The following is a 14,643-nucleotide window of genomic DNA, read 5'->3' as shown; positions in this document are numbered from 1 at the left end:
TCACTTGGGGATTCTTTTTTGGCCAAAAACACGTTGCCAGGTACCTAGACGCTGGTGCCGAGCTCATAGACCCCGTCCCATGGTGGCCATCACCGGTCGTGACTCAACTACCGCAGGAGACGTCCCGTGTCATGACACATCGTCGGTGTCAACTTCGGACCCGGGATCCAGGCGTCATTTAAAATTAGATTTTAATTTTAGAGTTATTTAAAGTTTTCTCTTCCCTCCAAGGCCTATAAATAGGTCAATGATGTACCGAACGTCTAGGTGATTTTCTTTTAGAATTGAAGTTTTTTCTTCAAAAGAAAATTTGCCCGAGTCTCCTCTCCACCCCGTCGCCGCCGCTGCCGCCGTCAAGAGCAGACCTCCCTACCTATATCATCGCTCGCACGGTCATTGTGTGTAGCCGCCATCAGCACGACTACCGCACACGGCCGCCACCCGCATAGCGAACGCCCACACAGCTCTGCACAAAGGTGCCGCCCACGCAACCCACGCTCGTGCAGCCCATCGCGCAGTTGTCGCCCACGCAGCCTCCTACACACCCACCACCAGCGCGGTCGCCACGCGCAGTTGCCCGCCCATGCGGTCACCTGCACAACCACCACTTGTCACGTCAACCGTTTAGGTTTCGGGGCATATCCCCGAGCCCCGCAAGGGGGCAACTCCCCCCCTGACCCCCCGCCAAATGACCACGCAATTGGATCTGCGTCCACCCTGTCAAAGCGCACGTCACCCGCTCTCGCCATCGACGGGTCGACAACTTTCCGCATCGGCCCATCGCACTACGCTGGTGCTAAAGGTTCACTCTTGTGTTTTCTCTTATTGGTGTTATGGATTATTTCCTCCAGTGTTTTCTCGTGTGTTTTTCCACTGACATCAAACTTAGTGTTTCTGTGTTTTTTCGCCAATGTTAGGCTTAGTGTTTTCTCGTGTGTTTTTCCACCGACGTCGGACTTAGTAGAATAGGTGAGTGTCTTCTCATAATTGACTGTTCAAGATACTGGATTTAGAGCTTTTTTTCATCGCAATGGTTGTAAGACAGTCCTCCTGCCCTCAACCAAGGAAAAGGGCTGCACCATCAACATTTTCTCCAACTTCAAATGTTCAAAGTAGATCGTGTTGATTTGTGGTATGTTTTATCCATCCTTAGTTAAGCTAGCCTATCCTACCCGCGTCAGTCCTAGTCGTCCTGCATCACCCTAAGGTCATGCTCGTGGCCGTGCCCTAGATTCCTCTAAGGGGGTTTTGTATATGTTAAGGTATTGTACTTGCGAGAGTTAATAGGCATGGTGTGATGATAACTAATACAATTTAGACACGGGACCCCACTCCTCCATGCCCATGACAAAGAAAAAAGGCATGACATTGGGGTATGAGTGCCATGATTTTTCATTGGTGTGAATTATTTTTTCTCCCAAAATTATATTCAGTGACTTGCAACATTATTGTCACTATTAGGGTTGGGCACAGCCTCGGTATGTCCTTTTGTACCATATTAATTGTACCCAATTAATATGGTACTTTAGATATTTAAAATATAGTTTAAAACATTTCTAAAGTGTATCATTTGCTCCTAAAAATAAAGTTTTAAGACAAACTTATATATTTTGTAGTTATTTTAGAAATTTTGAGTATATGTATGATACAAGAATATATTTTATAATTTATTCATAATTATATGTGTTAACATTTTGTGTTTGCAAAAGTTCGTAGGCATGGTGGGAGGGTAATTAATACATTTTACACACTGACCCCCCCCCCCTTCCTCCATGCCCATGGCAAAGAAAAAGGGATACAATGGGGATATAAATGCCATGATTTTTCGTTGGTGTGAAACTTTTTTCTCCCTAAATTTTATTCAATGAACTGCAACATTATGGTCGCTATTATGGTTGGGCACATCCTGGGTATGTCCTTTGTTCCTAATCATATAAATTTTATAGCTAAACTCTCTTGTTGTTATTGTCAAAATTTTAATACTATCAAGATCTAGGAAAATAGTTACGGCTAGTCTACTTTATTCTGAATTAACTATTTACATGGTAATTTTCATATTTAAAATATAATTTATGTCACTTCTAAAGTATGTCATTAGTTTCTAAAAAATAAAGTTTTAAGACAAACTTCTATATTTTGTATTAATTTTAGAAATTCTGAGCGCACGCGATGCAACAATATAGTTTCCAACTGCTATAATTTATTATGCATTAACTATTAATGTGATTACTTTATTTCAACACATAACTCGTGACAATTTGGAAATAGGCCTTCTTATCTCAAGAAGATAAAGTTTTAAGGTGCTAACTCTCTAATAATTATTTCCCAAAAGTTGAGTATAGTTCAACAGAATGTTAAAGTTCATGTTGTTGTATTTTATCATGAATAAAATATTACTATGGAATTTAAAATATTCAAATATAATTTTACGTCATTTTTCTCAAGTATGTCCCCAGTTCTGGATATTCCATAGCGCGAAGTGTATCTTCGCACCTCGCAGCTTAGAAATTCAACCAAGTAATTAGGTTAAACAAATTTGTGATTAATTAATCAAAATGTTGATATTGATAATTGGTTAGATTGATCTATAAATTGTATACGGTCGTTCTATTCATTGAGTAGAATGATACATCGACCTAGAGGATCACAAGAAAGTATACTTTAGGCATCAAAATACCATTTTTCTCCTTCTTTCTCACCATTATGGGTTTAAAGTTTAGGGATTTTATGAAAAAAAGGTATTGCATATATAAGAGAAGGTTATGAAAAGATTCACCCCAGCCCAAATTATTAGGTTCACATTCTTCTTTCCCTTTCATTCCTTGGCTCCCCTTCACCTTCAATGTAATCAAAATGACATGACAATGATGATGGATTGGTAATGGAGATCATCAATAGGAAGGAGGATATTCAATGTGCATGTGATCATGTGGATATGTCTAGAGGATAGGAAGATGAACATATCATCATGTCTCTGTTGAGGAATTGAGAAGTCACATATTCAATCATCATAAAGGTGATTTGATCATCTACTTTAAAGTGACATTACAGTTTTGCAACAAGTCTTATGATACATGAATTGATTAAGTTTTTACCTCAATCACACGCATTGAACCAAACATGGTATAATTGATAGCTAATAGGCCAGACACAATGTATGGTGTGGTATTATCAGCCAATTTGTGCAATCGTTTTGCGAAGCGCATTTGGATGAGGCTATGAAAATTCTTGCCTACATCAAAAGAGTTATGAGTAAAAGACGTGTTTATAAGAATTTTTGTTATCTTCTCATCAAGGATTACTCTAACTCTATATATACTAACATCAAATATGATCAGAAGTCAAATATTTAGTACTATACATAATTTGGCATTAACATAGTCACCACGTTCTCACGGAAGCAAGTAGTTGTCTTTATCAAGTAAAACTATCAATCATAGAGCTATGGATGAATATTTTATTCCGAGATAATTTTTTTTGTTATTAGCAAAAACACGGTGCCGGGTAGGACTAACCCAAGGGTTGTACTCGTAGACCATTCCAACCGTGCCCTGGATGCCACCCAAGGAGTTTTATATATGTAAGGTAGAATGTTTAGAAGAGTTCATAGGCATAGAGCAAGCATATATATCCCAATAACACAGGGACCCCACTTACCCACACCCATGACACAAAGGAAAAAGATATAATAATGATACCGATGTATGTTGTTGTAGGGACCTCAAGTGCCAACAACTCGTTTGTGCCCGCTCACAGTTGGCGATGCGCGGAGCATGTGTAATGTTCCCCCTCATCAGGTATTATCTTAGAACTCCACGAAGGGTACAATGTATAGACAGGATGCCATGCATTTCTGTGTCCAATGTTCCACGCGATACGCCACTCGTGGGGATGTTGGGAACACGAGTCAGACGTGTGCGGAGAGCTGGCACGTTGAGTCTCTCAACACAATGGCATCCTCGGGCCTCCTGAAAAGATACTTCTGAATAGTATAAAGGGAATGTGTGCGCTAGTGTATCGCATAATTGGCAAGGGCATCTACTGTTTCATTTCCCTCTCTCAACTCGTGGCAAATGCTTGTGAGGCACGTGTGACACCGCATGATGTCACGCCATATGTTGACTAAGAGGGGGGTTAATTAGCCTATTTTTGTATTTATGTGATCTAATTGTCCTTTTATTATTCCTTGTTTAATATTGTCTCTCAAGCACTCCTCTCGCCTTAACACAGTATTTTACCCTGCTTGGGGGCACAAAAGTGCCCTTAATGCAGCCGTGGGAGATCGTCTAGATCTAAGGACAGTCACAAGCTCAAAGGCCCAGTGAAAGTCCTATAAAAAAACCGCAATTCTCTATATGCGGATTGAGTGTCACTCTCGCCTTACAATTACACTTAAGTCAAGAATAAGGAAACTAGAGACGTCTCCTCCTCAGCACCATGGAGCTCCTAACGTCCACCCTCCTTGTCCTGACCCAAGCTAATCTTCTCAGCCTCGGTGACCACCTATCGGCAATAGAACAAAGCCCAATCTTCCCTAGTTGACCCTTGGTCAACACACTGACTTCTTAGATTTACCAATTTCAGCCCAAATATATTTCCCAACTAAATCGATCAAAAGACACTAGACTATCAACTTCAGAGTGATAAGTCACTTCCAGTCAAGTTCAGGTTGATATTATCTAATGTAATATGGATCAAATACGAAATCTTAATAATCAATTTCTATCAAAACAGAATCGTAGAATGAAACCTATTGGAAATTCAAATTCAATTCAATAATTCAAGTCAAAGCTAATAAGCTTAGTGTGAACAAATAAACTCTAATAACAATCTCGATTCACTTCAATTGTCTTAATCGTATTCAATCAATTATGAATGGTCAAAAATAATTGATAAAGTTAAAATCAAGTCGATTTTACAGATTGATTAAAATTTCTCCACAATGTGATCAAGTCAAACTTAGGCACACCAGATGAGATGAAGTATTATCAAATCAATGACCAGAACAAATATGATCAATTTTTCAATCAAATTTCTGATTGAAATGAATTAACAAATACAAATTGAATCAGTTGAAGACTATGGTCACAATCAAATTAATTGAATTGATATGAAATGATAAAATTCGACTAATAAATAGTTAATGTCGAATCAAATTACGTGTTATGATCAAATTATATGAATGCACTGACTTGATGAAGTTAAGGAAATATGATATGGATAAGATGAATGATTAACAATAGATTGATTATCACGAAGTCAATTTTACAAGAATGCATTTCAGAGTAGATAATGGATGATTTAAATGTGGATAAGTAGCTCAGTCTTCAAGTAATTGAATCAAGAATTTTAGAATCGAATTAAGAAAATCAATGTCAACTTTCAATTTTGTCGTTTCAGGGATCAAAAATAGAAAAGTCAATTTAGAATTTCAGATTAATAATCCCAAAAAAATATTCAAATACCCAATTCTGAATTACAGATTAAAGAATCAAGAATCGAATTGAAATTGTAAATTTCAGATTTCAGATTAGTAATCCCAAAAAAAAAAATTCAAATACCCAATTATGAATTACAGATTAAGGAATCAAGAATCGAATTGTAATTGTCAATTTCAGATTTCAGATTAGTAAACTCAGATTCGAATATTCAGTTTTGAATTTCAGATTGAAGAATCAAGAAATATAAAATGAGTGATGAATAATCTGAACTACTTATATCAGAACTTCGATTCAAGATGCATATCACAGTTTGAAACTAGTATTATATTCACAACAAGATTATGAGAATTGAATCAATGAACCAATATCTCAGGAATGAGGATTTGAAAATATCAATAGCAATTATTATGAAACGATCTCACCAGTCTTTACGAATGTAGATCCCAAAGAGTGAGTGTTGAATCAATCCACCAACAAAGCCCCAATTTCTTGAAGCTTGAAGCCCTCAAGCAAGAACAGATCTCAGATCCCAAGGTGAGCACAAAATTTGGAGAGAGAGTGAGCAACCAAAAAGTGAGCACATTTTCCAAAAAAGGTGCTTTTATAGTCCCTTTACCCTAATGGGCCGAAAAAGGTATTATATATATAATTGTTTCTTTTATATCAAAAAGTAAAGTAGGAGGAATGGTTAAAGACCCTCCTTTTTAAAACAAACTCTTGAGGTCTTGGGTTCAAAATCCAAAACAACCCTACATATATATTTAATATTTTTAAACCAAGTTTATATTGATAAAATATTATTATTTATAGAATCAAATAATAGTATTCTTTTAACTACTCTAATAACCTATATCAAGAAGGATTAATTACTCATGAAATTCAAAATGTTGATAAACCATAAAAACTCACCTTATAAAAGTTTATTCTCATTAAGATCCAACACCATACACCCTTGAGATACCACTAGGAGCATGAGTCAGCACGTAGCATATCGATTAATAATTGTGAGTCTAATTCTATGATGATGCCCTCAAGGTTTTGCTCCTCATAGAGAAGCAATCCATCATGTATCGCCATAGTCTGGGTTGATGTGTTAGTGTGAACTCCATAGAAATGTGAAAAACCAAAAATAATGCTTCTTCTGTGGTCTCAAAAGAGACGACCTCCATCAGCTAGCCTCAGGTGATGGAAATATATGTGGTCGGCAAGCCAATCACACATTCCACATCTTGTTCTATATTCATTAATAGAACATATTTATTATAGTGCACGTGTGATGCTTATAATGAAGTCTTTAAACATGTGAATTATGATGAGATCGTAACACGGAGATCACTAGTCTTTAAACATGTGTTCTAAATATTCCTATTCGAAGGATACACAAGAAGGACGTCGAAGTATTCGGATAGAATAACACTATCCAGCCTCACTCATATGATGAGCATGGCCGGGTCCCGTAGCCATTAGTGTGGAGACACTAAGGATAGATAGTGGGACCTCTTTAGTGAAAAGAGTTTATGGAATTGATCCATAAAAATCCCCAAATGGTATTACACTAAGCTATCAATTAGGTTGATTCAAGTCACGATTTTTAAGTGATCCTTAGACCTAAGACACCAAAGATGTCTTGTTGATGGACAATTGTACTTTGACTATAACCTACGAATCCCTAACCATGGGAGTTTAAATAATCTTAGTTCAGGTGCATCAAGAAGTTCACAAAAACATTTGAGCGGTCAAGATGGGATCATCCAACCTCGATATTAAAGTTGACATCTCAAGGAAGATGATGCGAGGAAATCCTTGGCCAAGGCAGTGAAATATTGGAAAAGGGTTCTCCGATGATTTCCGAATGCATCAATACTAACTCGGATGACCAATTAGGGTTTGACAGTTCACCATAACCTAAGTCGTCCAAGGAGCGTCAAGTGGACGAGGGATTATACATACAAGGTAACTGATGATGAAAAGGTTCCATGAGTAAATCGATACGCACTCATTTTTATCTTCTAGAGCATGAGGTGTAGCTTGGCACCCCACGTGTTAAAGACTCGACCAATCTATTGGGTTCAATCGATCCGACATTAATTAATCTATATGATGATATAGTTAATTAATTTGGAAGGCCAATAAAGGTTATTGGGCCACTAGAGTCATTAACTAGATTGATGCATGGGCCTAGATGGTCACACACAAATGGTCTTTTGGACGTTGAAAGATTTACTTAAGTTTTGGGAGTTTTTATGAAAATTACCCACTTAGAATAAATAGGGGAAGGCCCTAAACTAAATTCACCAAGGCCAGAATTGTTCAGGGACCTTCCCCTTGTTCTCCCTTCTCCCCACATCCCCTTCTCCACTTCGGATGAGATTGGGACGACGTAACGACAACGATGGAGGTAGAATGGGGCTTGTCAAGAGGAGAAGATCTAACGTGCCAAGGACCGCGTGGATACATCTAAATGTTGCACACTTGAGCAGCTCGACTCATCCCACGGATGAGATTTGTGCACGGGTACTTCAATTTATGATTTTATCGATGTCGTTCGATTCCGTTACATGTCTTTCATTGCGTGGAATCATCATCTTCATCTAGATCTAGGCATGTAGAACCCAACATCAGGTTCCCTTTGGCCGCACCATCCACATTGAGCTTGAGAGAACCCATCAGCGGTGGGTGCCGATAGACAATCTTTCGTTGAGTGGTGATGCAAGTCAAAGTGATTGGGATGCCCTATGTACGGAGCGCATCACAAGTAGGTAGTGAGATTCAAGCGATAGGTCATATGAGGTGATGGGTTCATCATAGCCATTGCTTAATGTTGACCTCGCAAAACGAGAAGCGTTTTACCCTTTCCATATCTCCCATAGTAAGTATGCTATGTGTAGATAAGGGCTAAGCTTAGAGCATGTTGACGAGATAAAGATCTTGTCAAAAGAATCTATCAGTGTTAGTGTAATATGGGAACACAAAAATAAACGTCAATGTTGAGCAAGTTGGCGCCAACATTCCGTAGCAACTCACTATGGAAGAAGAGGTGTTCCATAGTCTCGACTTGAAAAGATACGGGGCAACAATGGCAACGCAAACTAATGGAGTGATCAATATTGGTCACCCGATCATTAGTAGGCAAGCCACGATGCATGAATCATCAAAGGAAGAACGAGACGACGGTGATAACCGTTGGGTGCCAAATGAGTCAACCCCATTCCCACATGAAATCTCTCTCAAAAGTTATTGCAAGAGGAGCAACAAGAGAAAATCCCATCAAGCGTGAGTGTCCAACTCGGACGATCGGGGAGGTCCCTATCTCACTGGCCATAGCCGTCGGTAAGAAGCCTAATGGAAGTCCATGTTGCTTCTATAGGAGTCTCGTGTTTCCCGTTAGCAATTGGGTCATGGTCAATTGGAGTCGATTGTGTAGAAAAGTAGGGTGGGAAGCTAAGGCAGTATCCACAAGCCCAGTATAGTACGTATACTAATTGTGCCGTGGTCGACGTGTAAGCAGGTCAATATGAATATCTCTAGCCAATGGCATTGCCAAGTACACCACCATTTTGGGGCCTTGATATTAGACTCACGACGAGCCCACTGATCGTACCTAGCTGATATAAGGCTCTCGAAGGGTGAGCTCGTTGTAAGCAAATGCCGCACAAACTTCTCCTTAAGCATGTCTTGGATGTCTTGAGAGCGCCTAGTCCCTAGACCTCCCTCGTCTGTCGGTCAATGTGCTTTTTGCCAAGATATCCAATGATGGTGGTGGCCTCTGTCTAAGTGACTCGACTATAGGACGTGCACACATAGACGCTCTATGGATCGGAGAATAGTAAGGGAGATATAATGTACCGCTAGGAAATGTAGTGGAATGCTAACGAGGACATGATGTATGAGCTGAATGCACCCTCAGGGGGATAGAAAATGAAGTTTCCATCTGTCGAGTTTCTTTCTCAGCTTGGCCAATAAGGCATCAAAATAATGATGTCGTGCGTGACCAACAAAAATGGGACATCCAAGACAGTCGTGTAGAAACCAATAGATCGGGACGAAGATGAAGATTCAAGAGGAGAGAGAAAGACGTGATGTGACCACGTTCGTGAGAGAGGAGGAGCAAGTTAGGTTTTACATCGAGATATAGAAGGAGAGAGAAAGAGAAAAGAAGGAAAGAGAGTAGGTGGGCCAAGCCCACCTACTTGGCCCATATGCACTCTTCTTCTAACATTCCCCCTCAAGCTAGAACGTAGATGTCATATAGGCCCAGCTTGCCTAAGAAGGTGTCGTAGGACGTCACACTTACCCCATTAGTGAAGATATCTGCAAGTTGATCTGCAGATGCTACATAAGGTGTGGAAATAAGTCCTGCGACGATACGGTGGCGAATCACATGACAATTAATTTCGATATGCTTGGTATGCATAGAGTAGGTTTGGTTGTTGGCAATGAACATGGCCACTTGATTGTCACACATCATCGACATAGCTCCTTTTACCTGAAAACCAAGTTCATATAAGAAATTACGTACCCATAACATCTCGGACGATGTCTCAGCCATCGCTCGATATTTCTGCCTCTACACTAGATACCGATGGGACAGATTGCTTGTGACTTTGCCAAATGACCAGATTACCACCCACGTACACGCAGTAGCCAGTCGTAGACTTACGGTCCTGACAATCACCGATAAAACTTGCATCAGAGTACCCAATGACCTGTAGATGACCATGTCGTCGGAAGATAAGTCCTCGACCCGGAGCATATTTGAGATATGCAAGCAAACATAGAGTGGTCTCCCAATGAACCTCTCGAGGGGCATGCATAAACTGGCTCATAACATTTATAGTAAAGGCAATATCAGGCCGAGTCAGTGCAACATAGATAAGCTTCCCAACCAGGCACCGATATCATTTGGGCTCGGTATATAGTGGAGATGTTGTACTCCAAAGTTGAGGCTTGCTATCTATCGAAGATGCATATGGCTTGCATCCAGATAAACCAGCTTCCTGTAAAATATCAAGTATATATTTGCGTTGATTAATGACAAGAGCACCTTGTCGAGAAGCAAACTCAATGCGAAGGAAATACTTGGGTTCTCCTAAGTCTCGAATATCAAGATGCGGATGTAGGAAGGTCTTGATATGCTGAATGCATGTAAGATCACTGCCCATGATGATCATGTCATCCACATAGATAGTGAGAATAATACATCTATTCGAGGTAGTCTTGTGGAAGACAGTGGGCTCCACATCACAAGCCACTAGTCCACACGTTGAGATGAGTTCACTGAACTTCTCTAACCAAGCCCATATACTTTGTTTAACGCCATAAATAGCACAACGAAGTAGACATGCCTTATCATGTTCCCCCTCAACTCAAAAACCAAGAGGTTGCTCCATATAGACACATTCAGAAAGATCGCCATATAGGAAGGCATTAGAGACGTTGAGTTGATGCAGATGCCAGTCTTGGTTGACCGCCATGGAAAGAAGAATACGAATATAATTAAGTCGAACCACTAGAGAGAAGGTTTCCTCATAGTCGATGTCATGAACCTGCAAGAAGCCTCGAGCAACCAATCGTGCTTTGTACCGATAAATAGTGCCATCAGGATGGTACTTAAGGGTGAACACCCAACAACAACTAACAACATTTTTAGAAGTCGGTCGGGCGACAAGCTCCCACGTACCGCGATGAACTAGAGTTGAATACTCCTCCTCCATTGCCACTTTCCAATGGGGAATCAATAATGCGACCTCAGGAGATGCAAGAATAGACTCCACAGCCAAGGCCACGGCGAATGCCCGATAGGGAGCAGAAAGTCTGGCGTATGAGACCACATTAGAGTAGGGATGTAGGGTACAAGAATGTGTACCTTTCTGAAGAGCGATCGGAAGATGAAGATCATCTCACGGCAGACTGGAGGAGGGCGCAGATTGTTCTTCAACAGGGAGCTCGGAAGAGGATGAGCTAGGAGCCGAAGGAGGGGAAGAGGTGAAGACATCAAAGGGTCCAGACGTAAAGCTGGGATAGGAGCAGAAGGCAGTGGAAGGGGCAAGCCAAGAGGAGGAGTAGCCGAGTCAACGAAGGAAGAAGGAGAAGTAGTTCCGACATGTTTGCAAGAAGATGAAGATGTCGGAAAGAAAGGAGTCGACTCATGAAAGGTAACATCAACAGATACAATATATCGTCGACTCTCAATAATATAGATCTGATATCCCTTCTACGTGCGAGAGTAGCCAACAATCATTCCCTTAATTGCCCGTGGAGCCAGTTTAGATTTAGTGGCCGAGTGGTCATGAGCAAAGGCCACGCAACCAAATATGCGAGGTGGTAAGGGAAATAGCTCGCGCTGGGGATGAAGTCGATGAAGAGGGATGGCACCACCAAGAGGTGTAGAAGGAAGGCGGTTGACGAGGAATGTCGATGTCATAATAGCATCTGCCCATAACTCATGTGGGACATTCATCTCATAGAGGATCATCTGAGTCATGTCAAGAAAATGTCGTTGTTTCCTCTCAGCGACGCCATTATGTTGAGAAGTATGGGGCCACGATGTTTGGTGAATAATTCTAGTTTCCGCGCACAAATCTTGAAAGTCTTGTTGAACAAGTTCTGTCGCATTATCCATGCGGATGATCTTTGGAGTGCACAAGTACTTAGTCAAAATCTCCTGAATAAATTGTCGAATCATCGGAAGAACATCAGTGCGGTCAGTGATGAGATATACCCATGACACCCAGGAGTAATCAATAAGAACCATATAATACCAAAAACCAAGCGTAGACGGTACGCGCGAGGGTTTCCAAATATCACAATGAACTAAATCAAAAGGTTTAAGACTAATAGATTCATTAGTTTGAAAGGTAGCACGATGATGTTTTCCCATTTGACATGGCTCACAAAAAAAATCCTTAATGGTAACCCAAGGAAGAGCTTGACGGAGCTTGGTGATCCCGGGATGACCAAGACGATGGTGCCAGTCAAGAGAGGAAGAGGAATGGGAAAGGTGATAGGAAAGTCCAACGAAGGGGATGTTGGAGATGAGCTCGTAAACACCACCCCGAGTCTTACGCCCCAAACCAATCAGTACGCCGGTCCTCAAGTCCTAAAACACACGGTGATAGGGCCAAAAAGTCAAAGAGCATAAAATCACTTCAGTCAAGGTACTAATAGATATAAGGTTGATTGGAAAGCCCAGAATATAAAGAACATCATGCAGCGGACGCTGAGATGGAGGAGATGTTGTGCCTTTTCCAGTAACCGAACAAGATCGCCCATTCGCAACAAAAACAGATTCAGGGTGAGGACGTGTGGCAAGACGAGAGAGTAGCATTTGCCCGTCCCGTTACCGGTACCGGATGCAGATATCGGGATGGATACCGTATCGGATACCGGAAAGTCAATTTTTCGGTATCCATTCATTTTGATATCCAGATATCTGTCTCGATGTCGGCATCCGTCTCCATCTCAGGGGGGAGGATGACGACATCGGATATCAGTTGTGGATATCAGTTTTCGATATCCACACCGAAAGTATATTTAAAAATAATATTAATTGATAATTATTCAGTGATAGGTCAATTTATCGTGGGCCAGAGAATTAGGAGAAAACTTTTTAAGAGGTAAGTCATCACAATTAATATATACAGCTACGTATTTTTATTTTTTTCCATATAGGATAACCGGATTCGGGTTTGGTGTTAAATCCGAATCCCTTTATCCCATATGGAAGAATATAGAAATTTTCGCTTCTATTATTGCACGCTAAGATAATATATTAAATAATGACTAAATATAAGGGCCAATAAATATAGCGAATATGGGTTATAATATAATTTTACCATTTAATATAATGTCGGATTCATTTAATATATACAAAGAAAGATTTCTAAATTCTTGCATGTGGGATAACGGGATTCTGAGTTTACATTAAACTTCGAATCCTGTTATCCCATATCAAAGAAAATAAAAATTTTAAACTCTACATATTAACTGAGGTTCAAATAAAATAAAACCATTTGATCCGGATACCGGTTTCGATATCCGGATATCGAAAACCGATATCCGGCATCCAGTATCTGTCTCCGACATCCGGATATTGGAAAACCGATATCCGGTATCCGATACCTTGTTCATCTTCACCACCCCCCCCCGAAATCCGATACCGATATCCATCTAACCCCTTATAAATGGATATCGACCGATATCCGATATCCAGCCCCGTCCCATTTTTTCGTGAATATCGGATATTAGTTGTCTGATACCGGATGTCGGACGGATATCGGTTGGGCGTTTGCTAGGAGAGAGAATAGTGTTATCATCCGTGACGTGACGTGAGGCCCCGAAGTCAATAATCCAAGACCTGGAAGAAGTATAAGAAGAAGCAATACCTTGACTAGCGGGAGAAGTGCCAAGTGTAGCAATGGTAAGGGCCACAAAATTGGCCAGAGAACTACCATGCGAGGTGGCTGGATGACCACCTTGGGAAGAAGCCGAAGAAGAAGATGGGACATGACAAGGATGTCCAGGTGGATAGCCCCACTTCTGATAGCATTTAGCAGATGAGTGCGTCGGTCGGGAGCAATGAATGCAAGGAGGGCCGACGTACTTGCTACAACGACGATCAGAACGGCGATTATCCGATGGTTGAGAAGTGCCAAAACTTCTCCTAGGAGTGGCCAGAAGTGCAGGAGCCGACGCAAGAAATGCCGAGGAGTCAGATGATGCGATAGAGGTGGACAAAGAAGATCCCCTGGCAGGAGTGAGGCTGTCCACTCGTTGAGCCGCATTAAAGACATCAGCCAGAGAAGGAAGAGTCACACCACTCAAGATAGAGCCACGTATCTGAGTACTAATGGTAGTAGGGATGGAGTTAAGGAAGATAGAAACCTGTAACTCCTCCCGATAACGTCGTTGCTCCGCGAGATCCAGAGTATATGGTTGAGAAACCTGAAGCCGAGAATCACAACCCCGAAGAGTAGCATACAACGTCTTGAGAGAGCCCTCTGAACCTTGAAGTTTAAACATCCTTTCAAAGATGCCAATTGTAGAGGTGATGTTACTCTTCGGGCCATAAATTCTGAAGAGCTTGTCCCATATCTTATTCGTCGGGGAGATAAGTTGGATGGAGTCAGTGAAATTTGGAGATAGCATCTTCAATAACCATGACGTGCATGTGCGATCATGCGTAATCCAATGTGCATATTGC

This window comes from Wolffia australiana, chromosome 3 (genome assembly GCF_029677425.1).
Source record: "Wolffia australiana isolate 7733 chromosome 3, ASM2967742v1".
NCBI classification, from domain to species: Eukaryota; Viridiplantae; Streptophyta; class Magnoliopsida; order Alismatales; family Araceae; genus Wolffia; species Wolffia australiana.
This window is presented reverse-complemented; position numbering follows the sequence as displayed.